The 21,765-nt window shown below is 36.0% G+C and overlaps 1 protein-coding gene, 1 long non-coding RNA gene and 1 pseudogene across 6 annotated transcripts in view; 1 reads left to right on the top strand and 2 right to left on the bottom strand.

Moving 5' to 3' along the window:
• MOB1B (MOB kinase activator 1B) overlaps nucleotides 1-21,765 on the top strand; it is a 57,090-nt gene that overhangs the window by 11,053 nt on the left and 24,272 nt on the right. The window lies entirely within an intron of this gene.
• On the bottom strand, nucleotides 6,584-8,819 carry LOC306669159. The gene is made up of 2 exons (XR_013766043.1): nucleotides 7,768-8,819; nucleotides 6,584-7,291 (listed from the first exon to the last, which is right to left on the bottom strand). It is a non-coding gene; the product is annotated as an uncharacterized lncRNA (long non-coding RNA).
• On the bottom strand, nucleotides 7,341-7,758 carry LOC306669150 (small ribosomal subunit protein eS26-like; annotated as a pseudogene). The gene has a single exon. The product of its transcript is annotated as a small ribosomal subunit protein eS26-like (transcript).

The raw sequence follows: 21,765 nt of genomic DNA, 5'->3' as shown, positions 1-21,765 counted from the left end.
CTATTGTATAAAACTTATCCTGTTGTCTAAATGTTCTCTACCTTTAAAAAAAATTGAAAAAAAAAATTGAAATAAAGAGGAGGGACTGGGGTTGTGGCTCAGTGATACAGTGCTTGCCTAGCATGTGTGAGGCCCTGGGTTCGATCCTCAGCGCTGCATATAAATAAATGAATAAAGTAAAGGTTCATCAAATCCAATATTAAAAAAATAAAGAGAAAAATCCTTGGAATTGGCATTCTTTTTTTTTTTTTTTTTTTTTCTTTTTGGTACTAGGGATTGAACTTAAGGGTGCTTAACCACTGAACCATATCCCCAGTCTTTTTTATTTTTTATTTAAGGCAGGGTCTCACTAAGTTGCTTAGGGCTTCATTAAGTTGCTGAGGCTTGCTTTAAACTTGTGATCCTCCTGCCTTAGCATCCCTAGTCACTGGAATTACAGGTGTGAGCCACCACCCCCAATGAATCTTTGGGATTCAATATAAACTTACCTTTGTCCTGGACAGGAGTCTTTGAGTCTTAGTGGGCCATATAGGTCCTCTATTGCCTTTGCGTACTTGTAATTATAATTTCACCTTCTAGACTGTTTTGTGAGAGTTTTTTCATGGTTTTATTTTATAGCATGTTAGTAGATTTCTTGGTAAATTTATTTACTTTTTTTTTTTTTTTTTTTTTTTTGGTATCAGGGATTGAACTCAGGTGCACTCAACCACATCCCTAGCCCTGTTTTGTATTTTATTTAGAGACATGGTTTCACTGAGTTGCTTAGTGCCGAGCCATTGCTGAGGCTGACTTTGAACTCTCGATCCTCCTGCCTCAGCCTTCTGAGCTGCTGGGTTTACACAGTATGCCGCTGTGCCCTGCTTATTAACTTTTTAATTTAATTTTAATTTGAGGTACAAGGGATTGAACTCAGGGGCACTTAACCATTGAGCTCCATCCCCAGCCCCTCTTTTTATTTTGACAGGGACCTTGTTAAGTTGGTGAGGCTGGCCATGAACTTAAATTCTTCTTCCTCAGGCCCCTGAGTCCCTGGGTATACTACACACATGTGCCACAATGCCCAGCTTATTTATGTACTTTTTCATTAACTAAAGGTTGTCATAGAAGAGTGTCCTATGAGTGTGTGGAGTTTTAGTGTCTTTGGTTTGTCTGGGTTTTAGTGTCTTTGGTTTGTCTCTAACCATGTGACCTTGGGTAGATAATATAATTCCTTAGCTTGTTTCCTGTGACTACTGGTTTAAAGGAAATGCTTACTCTTTTAGATTAATGTGATCATTGAATGACAGAATGTATATGAAAGCTTTTAATAAACCAGAGAGTCCTGTATAAACAGTCATTATCCTTGCTTGTGAAATTCCCAAGCCTAGTTTATGAACTTTTTCCACATTCTAAATTTTGTTTAGCTATCTTATGAACACATGGCATAATTGCATAATGCATGAAACATTTTTGGACACCTCCTGTGTGTAAAGCCAAGTGCTAGGTACTAGTGGTGGTGGTGTGGGTGGGGGGTAGAAAAGTAGAGCTTCAGAAATAGGGATGTGATCTCAGTGCTTAAGAATCTTAAAATTGAAGACCAAGACCAGTGTGTTATGTGGACATACTTTTTAATAGTTGTTTTTAATTCACTAGTTCCAAGTCCACCTTTGGTGGTTAAAGATCTTTGATATTACACTCAAATGTACAAACTTCTGAATTGGATATATGTGTTCAATAGTTGAAGCCAATATTGATAAAATGTATGTAGTACATTCATTCATTCAAAATGGGGATTTTTGCAGATTTGTACTTCTGTATTTTTAGGTAGAGACAGTTTTTATTGGGTAGATTCAAGGGCCTACTTTGCTTGTTCTTGGTGCTACTGCCATTGCAGCTTATCTCTATACTGAGTTTTTTTTTTTTTTTTTTTTTCTTTTTTAAATAAAGAAAGGAAGTGGCTGGAATCCTTTGACCCACTCCCTTTTTCCAGTTCATTTGGGCTTTTCAGTACAGACTGGAATGGGCTGGAAGTGTTTGGTCAAAGTCCAGAGTGGAGGGCCTCCATGAGATGTTGTTTGCCTACCATTCCAGCCTCAATCTGTGCCTTTATTCTATGACTTCCCTCCTTGACAGTACTCAGCTATTTTATTTACATTTCTTTTGATTTTGATTTCTCCAAAGTCAGCCTGTCTTTGTAAATGCTGTTCTAGCTATACTGCTCTTCTCCTCACACCGGTTTTCTTTAGTTCAGGTTCCAACTCTTTTTCCCTGACCTGCATCCCATTTTAATTTATTAGATTCCATTTCCATGCTCTTCATAATCCTTATTACATCCTTTTCTGAAAAGATGACTGTGTTCCTTGTTATGTGACTCCTTTGAATATGGAGCAGTTGCAAAAACTATTTGTTTTTTACTTAAAATTTTTTTTTTTTTTTTTTTTGTGCTGGGATGGAAGCCAGGGCCTCACACATGCTAGGCAAATGCTCTACTACTGAGCAACCTTCCCAGCCCTTACTGCTATTTGATTTTAATCACTTTCTTGTAGCATAGTGGCTAGTATAAATTACATAGTATCAAAAAGCAGTTTTTTAAACAAATCAATAATATTTTCAAGTTTTTTCATGGTGGAAGGTGGGTGTGTAAGTGATTTTTCTCATCCTGACTTAATTTTCCCTTATAAATATTTTAGGGAAATTATTAAAAGGTGGCTACTGAGCATAGAAAGATTTGGAACATCTACCTTATAGAGAACTTTATTTCCTTCCTTTTGTACTGTGTACTAGGAATTGAACACAGGAGTGTTAGGTAGAGTTCAGGGACACTAAGATAGTGGAAGCAGGGTATAAGAAGGATGCCACTGGAGGATATGTCCCTGTTTAGGATAAATTCTCAGTGGTGGGTGCCATAATTACCATGATGGCACCCGCCACTGAGAATTTATCACCATGACAATTCTTGCCCACAGCTGCAGCATTTTAAGATGACCAGTGGGGGTAAATTGGACATTATTCTAATTAGGTTTTCTAAAGTAATCAGTGGGGGAAAATTGAAAGTAATCTAATCAGGTATCATAAGGTAACCAGTAAGGGCAAATGGGGTAAAGTCTTTAATCAGGTCTGTACAGGAAAGAAACTGCCTCACAGCTCCACATATAAGACACTAATTTCCAGACCGGAGCCTTGAGCCTCTCTCCTGCTTGGCCCACTCCACTCTACCTTATGGAGTGCTACTTCCACTTGCACCTTCAATAAATCTGTACTTTGCCCATTACTTGTATGTGTCTTGCTCAATTCTTTGGGACACCAAGGGCTTGGGACCTCAACTAGACACCCCTATGATAACGGGGGCAATTTACCACTCAGCTACATCCCTAGCCATTTGTATTTTTCATTTTGAGATGGGGTCATGCCTGGCCCAGAGACTTTGTTTCAAGAATTGGCATGTGTCAGGTGTATGTTTACTCTGTACCCCATAAATTGTGTTCCCAATACCAGCGAAAGAGTGCTCATTTCCCTGAGTCCCTACCAGCATTGTACCACTAAGAAAAAGAATCATAAAACCTTCTTGGACTTTTTTTTTTTTTTTTTTTTTTTTTTTTTTTTTTTTTTTCGTGGTGCTAATGATTGAACCCAGGGCCTTGCAGATACAAGGCAAGTGCCCTACCACTGAGCTATACATCTGCAGCCCTGGACTTTCTATATTAATATCCAGTAAACAGTTTGATACAAGCTTTTCCAAGGACTCTGTCTCCCCTCCTCCCCCCTTCTCCTTAGGATGGAATCCAGAGTGTTCTACCACTGAGCTATATACCCAGCCCTTTTTTTTATTTTTTATTTTTTTTATTTTTATTGTAAACAAGTGGGATACATTTTGTTTCTGTTTGTACATGGAGTAACAGCATACCGTTTGCATAATCATACATTTACATAGGGTAATGATGTTTGATTCATTCTGTTATTTCCCCCCCAACCCCTCCCACCTCTCTTTTCCCTCTATACAGTCCCTCCTTCCTCCATTCTTGTCCCCCTCCCACCCCCCATTATGTGTCATCATCCGCTTATCAGTGAGATCATTCGTCTTCTGGATTTTTAAGATTAGCTTATCTCACTTAGCATGATATTCTCCAATTTCATCCATTTGCCTGCAAATGCCATAATTTTATTATTCTTTATAGCTAATATTCCATTGTATATATATACCATAGTTTCTTTATCCATTCATCAATTGAAGGACATCTAGGTTGGTTCCACAGTCTGGTTATTGTGAATTGAGCAGCTATGAACATTGATGTGGCTGTATCTCTGTAGTATGCTGATTTTAAGTCCTTTGGGTATAGGCCAAGGAGTAGGATAGCTGGGTCAAATGGTGGTTCCATTCCAAGTTTTCTAAGGAATCTCCACACTGCTTTCCAGAGTGGCTGCACTAATTTGCAGCCCCACCAGCAATGTATGAGTGTACCTTTTCCCCCACATCTTCTCCAACACCTGTTGCTTGTATTCTTGATAATCGCCATTTTAATTGGGGTGAGATGGAATCTTAGTGTAGTTTTGATTTGCATTTCTCTTATTACTAAAGATGGTGAACATTTTTTCATATGTTTGTTGATTGCTTGTAGATCTTCTGTGAAGCGTCTGTTCATATCTTTAGCCCATTTGTTGACTGGGTTATTTGTATTCTTCGCGTAGAGTTTTTTGAGTTCTTTATTCTGGAAATTAGTGCTCTATCTGAAGTCTGAGTGGCAAAGATATTCTCCCACTCTGTAGGCTCTCTCTTCACATTGCTGATAGTTTCCTTTGCTGAGAGAAAGCTATTTAGTTTGAATCTATCCCAGTTATTGATTCTTGCTTTTATTTCTTGAGCTATGGGAGTCCTGTTAAGGAAGTCTGATCCTAGACCAACAAGGTGAAGATTTGGACCTACTTTTTCTTGAGTAAGGTGCAGGGTCTCTGGTCTGATTTCAAGGTCCTTGATCCATTGTGAGTTGATATTTGTGCAGGGTGAGAGATAGGGGTTTAGTTTCATTCTGTTGCATGTGGATTTCCAGTTTTCCCAGCACTATTTGTTGAAGAGGCTATCTTTTCTCCATTGCATATTTTTGGCCCCTTTGTCTAGTATTAGAAAACTGTATTTATTTGGGTTTGTGTCCATGTCCTCTATTCTGTACCATTGATCTACCTGTCTATTTTGGTGCCAATACCATGCTGTTTTTGTTACTATTGCTTTGTAGTATAGTTGAAGTTCTGGTGTTGCGATACCCCCTGTTTCATTCTTCCTGCTAAGGATTTCTTTAGCTATTTTGGGTTTCTTATTCTTCCAGATGATACCCAGCCCTTTTTATTTTTTATTTTGAGACAGGGTTTCCCTAAGTTGCTGAGGTGAGGCTGGCCTCATACTTGGGATCCTCTTGCTTCAGCCTCCCTGATGGATCCTGGGTTTACAGGCAAATGCCACTATTCTCAACTTGTCCCCTTATATTTCTAATGGCATAGTTAGGGTAGTTGCAGCCTTTGTCATTACTCCCTCCTTCTTCCTTCCCTTCCTCTTTATGCATGCTAGGTAATTGCTGTACCCCTTAGCTGCATTCCCAGCCCCCTCTTCTATTTTAAAAGGAGAAAATATATGTTAACATTTGAAATGAAGCTCTGTAATAAATGAAATAAAAAATAAAGTCATGTGAAAGGTAGAGGATAGAATATAATTAGAAAATCCTTTGTCTATAAATGTTTTACAGTTAACAAAAAGAAGTTTAAATTAAGAACTTGCTAGGAAAAATTTTCTCTTTTCCAAGATTGGCAAGTAATATGAATTAGTAAAATGGAATTTTTTTACAAAGTCAGATATTTGATTCAAATTGGATATCTTTTCTTTCTTTTTTTGGGGGGCGGGGAGTGTTGAGGGTTGAACCCAGGGCCTCGAGCATGCTATGCATGTGATTGACCGCTGAGCTACTTCCCCTGCAGCCTTCAATTGAATTTCTTATTTCTTATCTTTCTGGTATTTTAATTTAGAAAATAAACTGATAATTTAATGCAAATAATAATAAACATGTTTAGGACATAATTGAAACTACAAACCTGATGTATAGATTTCATAATGAGTGTAGTTTTTTTTTTTTTTTTTTTTTTTCCCCCTCCGTATTCTAATTTTATTATGTATCTTTGGGTGGATGGAATTGAACCTAGGGCCTCACACATGCTAGGCAAGCTTTCTATCACTGAGCTACATCCCAGTCTTGGTGTAGGAGTTAAAACTTTTTTTTTTTTTTTCCCCACTTATTGCCCTTGTGTTTATTGCTTTTCTCATAGCGTATGATTAGAAAGCTATGCCAGGATTTTTTCTTTCTGGATTATTTTAAGGTGGAAAGTTTTTCCTTTCAGTAACTCCCTATGGTGTGAGTAAATTGTAGAGTCCAATTGCTGTTGCTTGTGAAGAGTATGCATTTATGATATGTTTGTTGTTTTTGAGCGTTTATTGTTAGAGCAACTCAGAATACTCTTTATCAGTAAATATATGCAAAACCCTGCTAGCCTCACGAATTTGTTCCTTTAAAAAATTTAAAAAATTTTTATTTTTTAATTTTTTTTTTTTTTAGTTGTAGATACCTTTATTTATTTTTTATGTGGTGCTGAGGATCGAAGCCAGTGCCTCACATGTGCTAGGTGAGTGCTCTACCAGAGTCACAACCCCAGCCCCAAATTTTTAAAATTTATGTACACATTATATGTGTATTGAGCATTGAACACAGGACTTCGAGTATCTAAAGTACACTGTCACTGAGCTACACCTTCAGCCCCTGTTCCTTTATAAAAAACATTTTTTAAAATTTATTTATTTTGCAGTACTGGGGCTTAAGCTCTTGGGTGCTCTATCACTTGAGAGCTTTTTATTTTTCATTTTGAGACAGGATCTCCCTAAATTGTGATCCAACTTGTGATTCTCCTGACTTGACCTCATGAGTCGCTGGAATTACAGGTGTGAGTCACCTTGCCCAACTCAAGTACTCTGATTGTTTGCAGTTGTTCTCATGTCAGGAACCTGGGTAGGCTCTTATAAGTCAGGGTTAAAAAAAAATAGAGCTTAGAATTTAGGTAGTGTTAGTATAGATTTTATTGCAAAGTCATTGTACTTTGGTGCTTGTTTTTCTCATTCATAAAAGAAAGGTTATAATTTGGCAAACTGTAGTCTTTTTGATATTTAGGTGTTTGAGATTTGTAGTGACTTGTGGAATTGGTAAGAATGTGATCCAATGTCTAGATAAATTGTTTACTTTTATTTAGTCATTTTTGGAGTTCCAAAAGATTGTAGTCCAACCTTGTTTTTATTTTATTTATTTATTTATTTTTTTGAATTATAATTCCCATTTTATTTTTTTCCAGAAGATAGCTTTTCTTCATTCATTAAGGACCCAGCTCCTTACAAAGGCTTTGGTGGAGGTCGTGGGGCAGCACCAGCAGGTCTAAAACGGGGTGGGGGTGTTCGGTCCTTCCTGGCTTCACGAGATCGATTCCTGACCACCTTGCTGTGAATGGCACAAATCACAGTAATGCAGCTTCACATAGAGCTTGGGAAGTACATAAGCGTCGAAAACACTTGCTTCGGAAATGTCCCTGACGGCTGCGGCCTCTACAATGTTTTGAATGACGAACTTCTTAATGGCCTTGTCCTTGGGCACGCACCTAGCACAGTTCGTGCAACAAATAGGCTGCACGTGGCCGCGGCCCTTTTTGGCACGACCATTATTCCTTCTTTTTTTGGTCATCTTGGAAGCGAGGACCAGAGAGCCCAACCTTGTTTTTAGATCAATCATTTGAGGCTCTGGGATCCTGTGATTTTTCAAGGCCACATTTTGTCAATTATAGAAACAAATTTTAAGAAGCTAACATGGATCATCAAGAAATTTCACGTGTCTTTTTTTTTAAGTTGTATTTTGTGACTTTAGATGTTTTCTATTCTTTTTGCGGTTGCTTATTTAAAATGTACAGTACATAGATACAACTTAGTACGTAGATACAGTACATAGATACAACATAGATAGAACAAGCTTGTCTGTGGAACAGGTTGCTAGTTACCAAAAGATACAGTATAGGACTGGGGCTGTAGCTCAGTGGCAGAGCACTTGTCTAGCATGTGTTAGGCACTGGGTTCAATCCTTAGCACCGCATAAAAAGAAACATACAAAATAAAGGCATGCTGTCCACTTATAACTACAAAAAAAAAAAAAAAGATTACAGTACAAATATATTTAACTGATATTAGTTATTGAGCACTGACAGTGTATCCTTGGAGTTCTGTATTTTTCTATATGTCATTTAATTTTCAAAACCATATGCATGGTAGATGATATGATTTCTTTGCAATCAGAACAATTAAATAGCTTACCTAAAGTCAGTAACTTATACTAGACAGATCAGTGATTCTAATCTAACTTACCAAACTACAAAAATCAACCTTTTGGTGGGGAAGGGGGGTCATATATGAAATAAATAATACTTGAGCTAAATAGTAACAATGCATGGACTTCCTGACACCTGCCCCCCCCCCCCCATGCTAGGGATAGAACTACTGGGTTACACTTCCAGCCCTTTTAATTTTACTTTGAGTCAGGATTTCTCTAAGTTGCCCAGGCTGTCTTTGAACTTTCAGTTCTCCTGCTTCAGCTGCCTAAGTAGCTGGGAGTATAGGTGTATGCCACCATATTTTGGTACCATCTTTTGATTAAACATTCAAATTTTTTAAAATTAAATTTTCAAATTTTAAAAATTATTCTTATTTTGTCAGTGTTACACATTACATAGTTTAATTTAGAATTAAATAGTTCTGTAAGACTTTTGATAAAAGTAACCCCTCTTTTTCTATTTTCTAGATTCAACCTCTTTGAACTCTTTTGCTTGATTGTTTTGATGTTTAATTTCATATGTAAAAATAACATGTTTACACTGTTACTTCTTGATTTCCTCATTTTGGGGGATTAACATTGATTTTTTTTTTTTTTTTTTTTTGCGATGCTAGGGATTGAACCCAGGGCCTTGTGCTTGCAAGGCAAGCACTCTACCAACTGAGCTATATCCCCAGTCCACAATGTTGAATTTTTATTGTGCATTCATAATATGTCCCATCCTACCATTTTCTCGGTATACTTAGTATTAAATAAACACCATGGATAGTTGAGCTAAGTTCTATGTCATAATTTTATTTTTCCTTTTCTGAAAAACTTTATGTTGTCTGTGGAATTGTTTTTTAATTTTTTTAATGTACTCATTCCCACACACTTGCCCCAGTTAACCTTCAATTACATTGAGATTCTTTCACTTTGGTTTTTTTTTTTGGTACCAGGGATTGAACCCAGGGACATTTAACCACTGAGCCACATCTCTAACCCTTTTTATTTTTTATTTAGAGACAGGGCCTTGCTGAGTTGATTAGGGCCCTGATAAGTTGTTGAGGTTGGCTTTGAATTTGAAATCCCCCTGCCTTAGCCTCCCAGCTGCTGGGATTACAAGTGTGTGCCACCATGCTGCTCTACTTTGTCTTCTTGAACAAATTTCTGTGGAGCTCTCTGGTCTGCTCCAGTCTATATTGGTTGATATTATCTAGTCCTGCTGCATTGCTGTTAGTTTTGAAATTTCTCTTTACCTTCATTCTGGAATTCCCCTTGCATAGTTTTTGGGTTAAGTTTCTTGTCTCTTAGATCTCATGTCCGTGTCGTCTTCCTTGATTTACTCCCTTTGGTGGAACAGATCCTCTAAAAGCTCTCTAGAAATAAAAAATGTAGGGGCTGAAATTGTGGCTCAGTGGTAGAGCACTTTCATGGCAAGTGCGAGGCCCTGGGTGCCAGACCCTGGGTTCGATCCTCAGCACCACATATAAATAAATAAATAAAGATCCACTCACAACTAAAAAATTAAAAAAAAAAAAAAGAAAGAAAAAAGTAACTATTTTGAAACTTTATGTATCTAAAAGTATATTCTCTGTTCATACTTGATTGGTATTGTCAAAGGCCATTAGAATTCTAGACTGGATCTGATTTTCCCATAGAATTTAGTCATCTTTTGTCTGAAGTTCAAGTTCTTTTTATTGTTAAGAACTCTAAATGCCTTTCTGATTCCTGATCCTGTATGAAACTTTTTTTTTAAAATTTTTTAATTTTAAGGCTTTTACATTCATTTCTTGAAATTTCGTAGTGGCATTTTCTGGTATGAGCTTATTTTCATCCACTGTGTCTGGTGGGTTCTCTTTGAGGCTAAAGGATATTTTTATTTCTAGGAAAATTCCTGATTCATTCCTCCCTCCTGCCATCCCTCCCTCCCTTCCTTCCTTCCTTCCACTTGAATACTGGGCCACATCCCCAGCCCTATTTTGTTATTTTATTTAGAAACAGAGTCTCACTGAGTTGCTTATTAGCACCTCGCTGTTGCTGAAGCTGGCTCTGAACTTGCTATCCTCCTGTCTCAGCTTCTTGAGCAGCTGGGATTATGGAGGTGTGCCTTCGTGCCTGATTTTATTTCTCTAATATCAAAAAATATTTTCTTTTTTCTCTATTATATCTTTGTGAATATCTTAACTTACATATTGGATTTCCTAGATTGGTCCTTCATTTTCTATCTTTTTGACCACCAGTATTCTGGTAGACTACTTCAGTTTTTCCCTTTACTTTTCATTTCTACTACTTTTAAAAATTTGGAGAGTCCTAAATAGGATTCTTTTTTCTCTTATTTCATGTAATGTCCTATTCTTATTTCTTGAAGCAAAAATACTTTTTTATTACTGAGAATATTATTGTTTTTTTTTTTGACATTTTAACTTTGTATATTTTGTCATCCAAGTTGCTTTGTTCTGTCAATTTTGGTGTCATCTTTCATGTTAGAGGCTTCCTTCAGGTGTCTGGCAATCTTTTTGCTTTCTGCTTTTATTTATAAGCAGGATAACTAAAAAATGAGTTGAATCTCTGCATTAATGTGTATGGAAGGCATGTCAATGTCGGCTTTGCTGAAGGTCAATATGGCTATGCTGTTTCCTTGCAGAACTCCTGATATAAATATCTTCCCAGGTTTTTACATCTGGTATGGTCACATTTGCTAGGAAAAGCTTTTCTGGTCTTCATTTGGAGGTTGTTTTCCAGGTTTCAAAGTTTTTGGGGTCCTGATTGGGGGAGAAGGATAGGGGTCTCTTAAACTTGCTTTTTAGTGTTATGTGTGATGTGTGTACCTTGCCTGCAACTTTACCTGTATCTCCCAAGTCAGAGACACTGTGTTTTGACCTCTGCACAAAAATAAATCTTCAACTTCTAGTCTTTATCTCAGAATAAGGTTAGTATAGAACCCTTTTATGTGGGTATCAGTGAGTGTCTGGGGATGTACTGCTGCTGCTTTTTTTTTTTTTTTTTTTTTTTGGTTGTACTGGCATTTGCATGGTAGGCAAGTGCTCTACCACTGAGCTACATATGCAGACCTCTTTATTTTATTTTGAGATAGGGTCTTGCTAAGTTGCCTACGCTGGTTCCAAACTTGTGATCCTCCTGCTTTAGCCTCCTGTGTACCTTGGATTATAGACATGCATCACCACGCCTAGTTTTAACTGCTTCCTTAAACAGGCTGTTGAAAATCTTATTTCCTCTTGACTTTTAATTCTGGAGTATTCTCCAGCTATAGGTACCACTAATTCCTGAACATTTTATGGGAGCTATGATGTAAATTATGTTGCTTCTAACTTTAGCATTAGAGTTAGGTATTCTTAGATACATTTTTCAGTTATTCATCTTTATAATTTCCAAGATTTTTTTATTGTCTCCTCTTTTGTTCTTTATTTTTAGGGGATTATGATTTAAACTTTTTTTTTTTTTTTTTTACTGGGTATTGAACCCAGGGATGATTAATCACTAAGCCACATCCCTATTTCTTTTTAAAATTTGTTCCTTTTAGTTATATGTGACAGTAGAACATATTTTGATATGTTTATACAAACATTGAATGTATTTTTTTCTAATTAGGTTTCCAATCTTGTGGATGTACATGATGGGGAGATTCACTGTGGTGTATTCATCTGTATATACATAGGAAAGTTATGTATATGTCAGATTCATTCCACTGTCTTTCCTTTCCCTTCATTCCCCTTTGTCTACTCTACTGAATTTATATTCTTCCCCTCCTCCCTCTTTGTTGTAGGTTAGCATCCACACATCAGAAAGAATATTTGATCTTTGGTTTTTTTGGGTTGACTTATTTCACTTAGCATGATAGTCTCCAGATCCATCCACTTACTGGCAAATGTTATAAGTAATTCTTCCTTAGGACTGAGTAATATTCCATTGTGTATAAAAACCACATTTGCTTTATCCATTCATCTGTTGGTGGGCATCTAGGTTTGCTCCATAGCTTAGCTATTATGAATTGCTGTAAACATTGATATGACCATATCACTGTAGTGTGCTGATTTTAACTCCATTGGTTATAGGCCAAGGAGTGAGATAGCTGGGTCAAATGGTGGTTCCATTCCAAGTTTTCTGAGGACTCACCATACTGCTTTCCATGGTGGTTACACCAGTTTGCAGTTCCACCAGCAGTGCATGAGTGTACCCTTTCTCCCACATCCTTGCCAACATTTATTGTTATTTGTATTTTTGATAATTGCCCTTATTCCTTTTTGTTTTTTTATTTTGAGATAGGGTCTTGCTAAGTTGCTTAAGGCCTTGTTAAGTTGCTGAGGCTGGCTTTGAACTTGTGATCCTCCTGCCTCAAACTCCCAAATCCCTGCAATTGTAGGTATGCACCACCATACCTGGCGGATTATAATTTTTTAAAAATTCACTTTATTGGCTACTTTTAGTAGGGAGTGGGAGGCTAATATATATTTCAGCCCAACATCTTTAATTTTTTAAAAAATATTTTTACTGGTTGTTGATGAACCTTTATTTATTTATTTGTATGTGTTGCTGTGAATCGAACCCAGTGCCTCATACATGCTAGGCAGGTGCTCTACCACTGAGCCACAATCCCAGTCCACATTTTTAACTTTTTAACCCATCTCTCTTTGAAAGTTTTCTTATAAGTACTAATCTATTTTTATTTTATCGCCATGTTCTGTTAAGTATCCACAAATGTGTCATATCTAAATGCAAAGAAACTGTGTCATTGTGTTGACCTACTTTGTTTTTTGAATTGTCTTTGCTGCTGTGGTGTGTTACTAGTGAGTCCAAAAACCTTTTTTTCAACTAACATTTTCATAGTTCAAGAATTCTTTTAACAAGAAAATCCAAATTTGAACTTCAGGGAACTATGTTTTATGCATCTTCATAGTTTGTCAGTGTTTAACATGGCAATATTTGATAACCTAGAGGATTAAAGATGAATCTATCCATTGTATCAACATTGTTATCAGATAAATGTCTCTGAAGTCTGATTTAAGGTAAGTGAATAGTTTTCCTTTTGTTTTTATTTCCAGATTAATAATAAAACTTATTAGAGCATTAAAATGTTAACTAACTTTCAAAATAATGGAGCTTTGCATCTGAATTTGGTTATTTGTATATTGAACTGTAATATTTTGTCTGACTTTAACTCAAGTAGTAGATATTTATTGCTACATGTATGTTATCTAGCTTTCTCTTAATTTGTTCCTGGTTATCAAATCTCTTCCTGGCTACTTTGTTTCTTAACTGACTATTTTGCTCTTCCACATGCTCTTTTAAATATGAAATGTCTCAGTACTATGGTTTAATTTCTAGTTACCTTTCTATCATTATTGTCTGCTGTGACTTATGGAATTCCTCCATCCCCTTTTTCCTCCCTTCTGTCCTTTTTAAGATTATAGCATTTCTTTTTGGTATGTCTTTCTTTTGTTTAGAAGATAATTTAGTCCCTTTAATGCAACACTAACTGCTGAGATCACAGACTGCTTGGTATTTTCCGTTTTATCATTATGGCGAAGCTAGACTGATATAATTAATCTCACAAGAAGAATAGATAATTTGAAATTAGTCCTATAATAAGAATTTTGTTTCTGAATTTTTTAAAGCTCTTGATTAGAATGTTTTAATAATTGTATAAAGCTTTGGTAAATTTTATAACTTAATTATTACTTATCAGTCTTCAGTGATGTTTCATATTTGATCTGGTTATGTTTCAGAAGATTTGCTATAGCAAATTTAATTTAACTATTTTAATATCTTTCACCTTTATCAGTTGGAACTCCAAATCAGGAATGACCTCTATATTATTTATTTTTTAAATCACTGGAAAAAAAAAAAAAAAAAAAAAAAACCAGTTGCATTTGAAATCTAATCAGCTGCTTTTGAATTAGATTTGTAGGAGAAAATGATTTTGACTTTTATATTCACATTGCCAATACTTTTAATGTAATTGCCATTTAATAAAAGAAATAAGAATATCTTAGGCTGGGTTGTGACTCAGTTGTAGAGTGCTTACCTCGCATATTGTGGGACACTGGCTTCAATTCTCAGCACCACATATAAATAAATGAATAAAATAAAGGTCCATTAACTATTAAAAAGTATGAAAATGGAAGTAAAAATATCTTCTGGGATAGTTTATCTGTTTTTATTGGCATCAGCATATATTTCTTTATTTTCTTAAAAATATATAATCCAGTGAATTTATTATAAATGTAGATAATACAAATTATTTAATGAATATGATCAAAGCTTCCTACTATCATTGTTTAATAGAAAATAGAAAAACTTTTAAAAAGAATAAACTATAGAATATAAGCTACTGTTTTTTCTTTTTTTATTAAAATTTTTTAAATTTTTATTGACTGCATTTTGATTCATTGTACACAAATGGGGTACAACTTTTCTTTTCTATGATTGTGCACAATGTAGATTCACACCATTCATGTAATCATACATGTACATAGGTTAATACTGTCTGTTTCATTCTACGATCTTGAGTTTTTTCATTGAATGACAAACCCTGAATTTATTCATCCTGAATGTAAGTATGGTTTTATCTGAAACATATGTCTATAGGATTAGAAAGAAATGTGGAACTAAGAATATTTAGGGAGAAAATTAATGTTTTCATGATAGCCTTAGAGAGAAAGGATGCAGACTAGGGAAGGGATTCTTTAGCTACATTTGTGAATGGTTTCAGCACCTCCCTGAATTCCTGTATGCAAAATATTGTGTGTTTTATGTCTCTAAAGAGAAAGTCTATACTGTCTTTCACATTATCAAAGGCTCAAGCAGTCTAAGAATCAGAGACCAAGAGGTTAGTAATGAAAAATTATTGTATAAATGTTTACGAGCATTGTGGAACTTCCATATTACGTAGCTTAGAGGTGTGTCTCAGTAGGTTTAAGGAGTTTACTGCTTTAAGTTATTTTTTTAAATGAATTGAACTTTTATGTATGTATGTATGTGGTGCTGAGGATCGAACCCAGGGCCTCACTCATGCTAGGCAAGTGCTCTACCAGTGAGCCACAACCGCAGCCCCTGCTTCAAGTTATTTTTAATTTTATTATACTCAGATATGATTTACGTACAGTGAAATGCACAGATCTTAAGTATATAATTTGATTGGTTGAAACAAACATATACCCTTGGGTAACCCACAGGTGTTTCAAGGTCTAGAATATTTCAGTCACCTCAGAAAGTACTTTTAACTTAAAAATAAACCCAAGGGGCATTTCTTTGGGTCTTTGTATAATGTAAATATACATTTCTACTTCACAAAGTTCTCAACATTCCATTAACTAAATTAGTAGTTTAGCTTTTGTGGAGGAGGAACAAGTAGTCCACTAGTTCCTGCTGCTTGCACTTGTTGCTAGTTTTTCTTCCTCCCTCCCTCCCTCCCTCCCTCCCTCCCTCCCTCCCACCCATTGAACCCAGGGACTTTCTACCTCTAAATCCCCAGCTTTTAAAATTGTTTGAGACATTGTCTCACTTTAAGTTTCTGAAATTGACTTTGTAACTTGTGATTTTCCTGCCTCAGCCTCTCTAGTAGCTGGGATTATAGGTATGTACCACAGTGCCCAGCTACAATGATCTTTTAGATGAGTAAGGCATTGGGATGGTACTTACTACCTCAACTCCTACGTCCTTAAAGAGAATAGTTCACATAAATTTCATGTCAATTTTTTTTTTTTTTTAAATTTTATTTATGTTTTTGGCCTTACTCAAGATTGAATGCTGGGTGTTGTGCATGCCACATCCCAGCTCTTTTTTATTTTTAAGACAAGGTCTTGCTAAGCATCCCAGGCTGGCTTTAAACTTGTTTTGGTCTCCCAAATGACTGGAATTACAGGAGTGCGCCTCTGTGTCTGGCTCCTATCCAAAAATACTCAAATAGACAGATAGGACCTGCCCCTAAATAATAGATAGTAATGTGAGAGACAGTTGAGGTTAACACACACAATTCTCATTGTTTGGTAAATATAGTAATAGAAGACTGTTCAGAGTATAACAGTGTGTAATAGAGGAAGGTATGGTTATTTCTTTAGTGAATGGCCAAAGGCATTTTCTCTGAGAATGTATCTAAGCAGGTTTATGTGATGAAAATTGAGAGAATCAGTTATATCAAGCTCTAGCTTCTAAGTTTCCTTCTCTTAGTACCAGTAGTGAGCCTTCAAATTAATAGAAACTAACCCAGATTTGGGGGGCCTTCTTTGAGAAAATGAATAAAAAATATAAATACAAAATTAGGAAAGTGAATATTTATGAGAAAATCACGTTTCAAATTTAATAAAGCTGACAAAGTCTCTGATCTTTCCTCACCCTTATTGTTTTAGTTTTGTTTTGCAGAATTGAGGATTGAACCCAAAGCTGCTCTACCACCAAGCTACATGCCCAGGCCTCTTTTTTTTTTTTTTTTTTTCCTTCCTTTTATTTTGAGGCAGGGTCTTGCTAAGTTGTACAGGCTGGCCTTGAATTTATGATCTTCCTGCTTCAGCTTCCCAAGTTGTTGGGTTTACAGTTTTGTGCCACCATGCCTGGCTATAACTTTTTATTTACTCATTTATCAGTTGATGAAAACTTGAGTTGTACAAGGTTGTTTTTTTTTTTTTTTTCTTCTCTATTATTTTCTCTTTTCTACTTTCTTTGGCTTTATTCTTTTACAGAGAAGCTCCCAATATTGATCAGGTCTTTTTTTTTTTTTTTTTTAATTTATTTTTATTGTAAACAAATGGGATACATGTTGTTTCTGTTTGTACATGGAATAACAGCATACCATTTGCGTAATCATACATTTACATAGGGTAATGATGTTTGATTCATTGTTATTGTTTCCTTTCCCCCCACCCCTCACACCCCTCTTTTCCCTCTATACAGTCCCTCCTTCCTCCATTCTTGCCCCCCTCCCACCCCCCATTATGTGTCATCATCCACTTATCAGTGAGATCATTAGTCCTTTGGTTTTTTGAGATTGGCTTATCTCACTTAGCATGATATTCTCCAATTGATGAATGTAGTCTTTGATTACAGGAGCTTGCCTTTTGTAATAGGAAGGAGTATGAATAGCTGGCTGCCTCTGTAGTGGTATGCCAGTAGGTTCTCCTTTGATTGCAGGAGTCCCTTACCCTGATGTGGTAATGGTAATCTTCCCAGTCCCTTACATTCTGAACTTTAGCCTAATGTTATTCCTGCTGCCGCTTGCTTGCTTCTCAGTAAAAGGACAGGAGAGGAGAATATTGGGATTCACTTGCACAAAGACTCAAGGTATAATTTCCTGAAGGGCCCTTAGGACTTCTCTTCTATAATCCAGATTTGGGGTTTTGAGCATAGTGGGAATCAATCTTACCTTCATAGCAACCTGTACCCTGTACGGGCATGATCTAGACCAGGTTTTTGAAGACTCCTGCTGTCATTGTATCTCATCAACTTTTTAATTTTACCAGCATTTCTCAATTTCTGATCTGGTGATAGTCTTCTTTCTTGTTTTTCATCCTGTTAAAGATTTCTTACTTTCCTGAAAGTAACAATAACAGCAATACCACACCAACCAATAATAATAATAGCGATTTAAAAGGGGTTTTAGCAGGAATGTTAATAGATATATTTGTTCATACTGCTTTTTAGGATGATCTTTTCAATACTCATAGTTTTTAACCTTATTTATAGAACACCTTATATTTTGACATTGAATATAAGCCTTTCTGAAAACATGGATGTGTTTGGCAAACTTGTGGAGGAAATTATAATTGTATGGAATTTTTTTTTTAAAGTACTAGGGTAGGGATTGAAACTAGGTGCACTTAACAATTGAACCACATCCGCAGTCCTTTTTTATATTTTACTTAGAGACACGTTCTTCTTAAGTTGCTTAGGGCCTTGCCAAGTTGCTGGAGGCTTGCTTTGAACTCATGATCCTCTTGCCTCACTCAGCCTTCTGAGCTGCTGGGATTACAGGCATGTACCATCAAGCCCAGCTGTTATATGGAATTTTAATTTTTAAGACAGAATATGTGTGAAATATTCATATAAATTTGAATAGGTGTGAGAAGAAATGGAATTAGGTAGTTGGAATATTGTTTTTTAAATGTGCTTATACTGTCTCAGTATGAATTAGCCTTTTGTTTTCATGAGTGACTTAATAAAATGTGTAGTATAAGAAGAAAATTGTTAGAAATAATTGGTTAGAAAATAGAGGTAAAGTATTGTGTAGTGTTAGGAAGTAGGTAAGAGAATGGGCTGTATTTATTTATTTAGGTTTTGGGGATAGAACCCAGGGCCTTGCACATGATAAACACATGTTCTGCCACTGAGCTTCACCCCTAGTCCCAAGAATGGGCTTTAGAGATTTAAATCTTGTCTCCTTAATGTACCACTTTTATAATCTTGGGCAAATGATGTAAGTATGTGAAGCCTCAGCTTTTTCATCCATAAGAAAAGAAAATAATAGTTTGTATGTCATAGTTGAGGATTAAATGATATATTGCATGTAAAGTGCAGGTTGGTTAATATGTTGGTTAATATTTTTCATCATCATACTATTCTGAGATAGGAGTTCTCAGTCTGAATTTGACTGAAATGATCAATTTACAAGTTATCAAGTACCTCATCTCTAATGTTAGATTTAGACCTATGGAAGGAGATATTGATGTGAACGTCAGGTTGGTACCTGGAGATAGAACAAAGAGAACTAATATTAGTGGAGTTCTTACCACATAGTTAATAGTAAGGTAGATGTCGTTATTCCCGTTTTATATGAGAAAACTGAGGTCAGTAATGTTAAGTAACTTCTTTAAGATAATGGATATTTTTCCCCCCAAGTGAGGTAATAAAGAAATTTATTGTAATTCTGATAGTGATGCAGAATCTCAACAATTTAAACTTGGCAATTAAAAAGTGTGAAGAGGACTATCAATGCAATGAAGCAGATTGAAAAAAATGGCATAATATGAAAGCTACATTACAATAAAAATAATTTTAACCAAGGGCTTGAGGGGAAGTCAGTTCATAAGGCGTGTCCAGATCCATTTGGAATCTGTTAACTATAATGTTCCCAAGTCTTTTTTTTTTTTTATTAAAATATTTTTTTATTTTTACAGACACATTTTGATTCATTGTACACAAATGGGGTACAACTTTTCCTTTCTATGGTTGTGCACAATGTAGACTCACACCATTCATGCAATTATACATATATATACAGGGTAATACTGTCTGTTTCATTCTACTGTTTTTCCATCCCCACTCCTTCCCACCCCTTTTTCCTCTACACCATCCCAAGTTCCTTCATTCTTTTCTTTCCCCCATCACCCCCATCCTTATGTATTGTCATGCACTTATCAGAGAAAACATTCAGCCTTTGGTTTTTTGGGCTTGGCCTATTTCACTTAGCATGATATTTTCCAGCTTCATCCATTTACCAGCAAATGCCATAATTTTATTCTTCTTTGTGGCTGAGTAATATTCCATTGTGTATATATACCACAGTTTCTTTATCCATTCTTCAATTGAAGGGCATCTATGTTGGTTCCACAATCTAGCTGTTGTGAATTGAGCTGCTGTAAACATTGATGTGAATGCATCACTATAGTATGCTGATTTTAAGTTCTTTGGGTATAAACTGAGGAGTGGGATAACTGGGTCAAATGGTGGGTCCATTTCAAGTTTTCTGAGGAATCTCCATACCACTTTCCAGAGTGGCTGCACCAATTTGCAACTCCACCAGCAATATGAGTGTGCCTTTTTCCCCACATCCTTGCCAACAGCTACTATTGCTTGTATTCTTGATAATAGCCATTCTAATTGGTGTGAGATGAAATCTTAGGGTGGTTTTGATTTGCATTTCTTCTAATTACCAGAGATGTTGAACACTTTTTCATATATTTGTTGATCACTTGTATATTCTCTTCTGTGAAGTGTCTGCCCATTTCCTTAGCCCATTTATTGATTGGGTTCTTTGTATTTTGGGTGTAAAGTTTTTTAAGTTCTTTATAAACTTTGGAGGTTAGTGCTGTCACAAGTGTGTGTGGAAAAGATTTTCTCCCACTCTGTAGGCTCTCTTCACATTGTTGTTTCCTGTGCTGAGAAAAAACTTTTTAGTTTGAATCTATCCCATTTATTGATTCTTGCTTTTATTTCTTGTGCTACGGGGGTCTTGTTAAGGAAGTCTGGTCCTAAGTTAACGCGATGGAGATTCAGGCCTACTTTTTCTTCTATTTGGTGAAGGGTCCCAGGTCTAATTCCTAGAACCTTTATCCATTTTGAGTTGAGTTTTGTACAGGATGAGAGATAGGGGTTTAGTTTCATTTTACTGCATATGGATTTCCAGTTTTCCCAGCACCATTTGTTAAACAGGCTATCTTTTCTCCATTGTAAGCTTTTGGCACTCTTGTCTAGTATGAGGTTACTGTACTTATGTGGGTATGTCTCCATGTCTTCTATTTTGTACCATTGATCTACCTGTCTATTTTGGTGCCAGTACCATGCTGTTTTTGTTACTGTTGCTTTATAGTAGAGTTTAAGCTCTGGTATAGTGATACCTCCTGCATCACTCTTCCTGCCCAGGATCGCTTTGGCTATTCTGGGTCTTTTGTTCTTCCAGATGAATTTCATGATTGCTTTTTTCTGTTGCTAGGAGAAATGTCATAGGGATTTTAATTGGAATTGTGATCAATCTGTGTAGCACTTTTGGAAGTATGGCCATTTTGATAATATTAATTCTGCCTATCCAAGAACATGGGAGATCTTTCCATATTTTAAGGTCTTCCTCAGTTTCTTTCTTCAGTGTTTTGTAGTTTTCATTGTAGAGATCTTTCACCTCTTTGGTTAGATTGATTCCCAAGTATTTTATTTTTTTTGAGGCTATTGCGAATGGAGTTGTTTTCCTCATTTCCCTTTCAGATGTTTCATCGCTTATGTATAAAAATGCTTTAGATTTATGCGTGTTGATTTTATAACCTGCTATTTTGCTGAATTCGTTGATGAGGTCTAGAAGTTTTCTGGAGTTTTTTGAATCCTCTAAATAGAGAATCATGTCATCAGCAAGTAGTGACAGCTTAAGTTCCTCTTTTTCTATTTGTATTCCTTTAATTTCTTTAGTCTGTCTAATTACTCTGGCTAGTATTTGGATGATGTTCAATAGAAGTAGTGAAAGAGGGCATCCCTGTCTAGTTCCTGTTTTTATTTTTTATTTATTTTTTTATTTTTTTGGGTGCTGGGGATCGAACCCGGGCCTTGTGCTTACAAGGCAAGCGCTCTACCGACTGAGCTATTTCCCCAGCCCCTAGTTCCTGTTTTTAAAGTGAGTGTTTTCAGTTTTTCTCTATTAAGAATGATGTGGGCCATGGGCTTAGCATAAATAGCCTTTACAATGTTCAGGTTA

The sequence above is a fragment of the Sciurus vulgaris genome (genome assembly GCF_902686455.1).
Source record: "Sciurus vulgaris genome assembly, chromosome: 9".
NCBI classification, from domain to species: Eukaryota; Metazoa; Chordata; class Mammalia; order Rodentia; family Sciuridae; genus Sciurus; species Sciurus vulgaris.
Note: the sequence above shows the minus strand (reverse complement) of the source record. Positions and strands in the feature narration are given on the sequence as shown.